A 2117-nucleotide genomic window follows, 5' to 3' on the forward strand; every position below is an offset into this window, starting at 1 on the left:
AAAAAAAAAAAAAAAAAAAAAAAAAAATGAATGTTGGCAAGGATGTGCAGAGACTGGATCCTTCATAGATAGCTGATGGGAATGGAAGATGGTACAACCATTTTGGAAAATTGCTGGGCTTTTCTTTTCTTTTGAGGCAGAGTCTCACTCTGTTGCCCAGGAGTACAGTGGCGCAATGTGGGCTCACTGCAACCTCAGTCTCCTGCGTTCAAGCAATTCTCCTACCTCAACCTCACGAGTAACTGGGATTACAGGCATACACCACCTCGCCTGGCTAATGTTTGTATTTTTAGTAGAGACGAGGTTTTGCCATGTTGTCCAGGCTGGCCTGGAACTTCTGACCTCAGGTAATCCGCCTGCCTCAACCTCCTAAAGTGCTGGAATTACAGGCGTGAACCACCGCACCCGGTGTAGGTAGAGGTTGCAGTGACCTGAGATCGCGCCACTGCACTCCAGCCTGGCGACAGGGTAAGACTCCATCTCAAAAACAAAAAACAAAACAAAAAAACAAAACCAAAATTGTGTGCCTGTTCTCCTGTTAATCTGCCTTTTGTTATTTGAATTCACAGGCCTGCAGACACTGAACCTAAGAGGAAAGGAAAAGTTTTTCCTCCTTGACACCCCTAAAACTACTGTATTATAACAAGCTGTATCATTGGATTTTATACTTAAGTCCCATAGACTTCAACTACTTTAGCAGACAATTACTCCTCAAATTCTTGTTACAAAGCGACACTTTTCTTGAGCTATTTCAGGAACCTTAGCAGGGGGAGGGAACTGTCCCAAGATATTCTAATTAAACACCTTATCACATAATTGTAAAAGAAACGATTCTAAATAAATAAACACCCTGGCTAGTGCTGTGGCACAGGCCTATAATCCCAGCACTTTCGGAGGCTGAGGCAGGAGGATAGCTTGAGCCCATGGGTTTGAGACCAGTGTAGGCAACATAGGGAGACCTTATCTCTACAGAAAATTTAGGTGTGGTGGTGTGCACCTGTAGTCTCAGCGACCAGGGGATGCTGAGGTGGGAGATTTGCTTGAGCCTGGGAGTTCCAGGCTGCAATGAACCATGATTGCACCACTGCACTCCAGCTTGGGAGGCAAAGCAAGACTCTGCTTGAAAATAGATAGAGAAATACCCCCTTGAATTCCTTTATTACAGTAAAAGAGGCAAGATTGAAGATGTGTTTGAGCATCTGTTTGTTCATTCATGCATTAATTCAAAAGGCTTTGTTTTTGAAATGGAGTCTCGCTCTGTTAGCCATGCTGGAGTGTAGTGGCATGATCTCAGCTCACTGCAACCTCTGCCTCCTGCGTTCAAGTGATTGTCCCGCCTCAGCCTCCTGAGTAGCTGGGAGTATAGGCGCCTGCGACCATGCCAGGCTAATTTTTGTATTTTTAGTAGAGATGGGGTTTCACCATGTTGGCCAGGTTGGTCTCAAACTCCTGACCTCAGGTGATCTGCCTGCCTCGGCCTCCCAAAGTGCTGGGATTACAGGCGTGAGGCACCGCACCTGGCCATCAATCAAAAGGCTTTTTAAAGAAGGTTATACACATTGATACTTTATGTTTTCTTTTATTAATACTGATGTTATTTTGTTTATTTTTTTTTTTGTGAAAGTTGTCAGGATAAAAATGAAGTCATCTGTGTTTTAGAAAACCCTGACACATAGACTCCGAGAAGGCTATGAAGAGAGGATTCAAGCTTGTCTGCCTAATAACAAAAACTGTCACAACTGACTCTGCAAGGTTGGGCGCGGTGGCTAACGCCTATAATCCCAGCACTTTGGGAAGCTGAGATGGGAGGACCACTTGAAGCCTAGAGTGTGAGACCAGCCTGGACAACATGATGAGACCTCATCTCCATTTTTTTTGTTTTTTGTTTTTTGAGAAAAAAAGACTGCAAAAAACCACAGCATTGCACAAAGACTGTTGCAATCTTACGCAAAAGATACTTCTGTAGGGACATCTAGGCAGCAACTGCCTGTGTAATCTCGGACTGGTGCCACCCTACTATTAATCTTGCAGCCAAGGATCATGAGCTCAAAACAATGTGTAATCATCATTCCTTCCTTTATTATTATTATTATTATTATTATTTTTTTTTTTTTTTT

The sequence above is a fragment of the Rhinopithecus bieti genome, unplaced genomic scaffold (assembly GCF_001698545.2).
Source record: "Rhinopithecus bieti isolate Rb0 unplaced genomic scaffold, ASM169854v2 scaffold_10223, whole genome shotgun sequence".
NCBI lineage: Eukaryota > Metazoa > Chordata > Mammalia > Primates > Cercopithecidae > Rhinopithecus > Rhinopithecus bieti.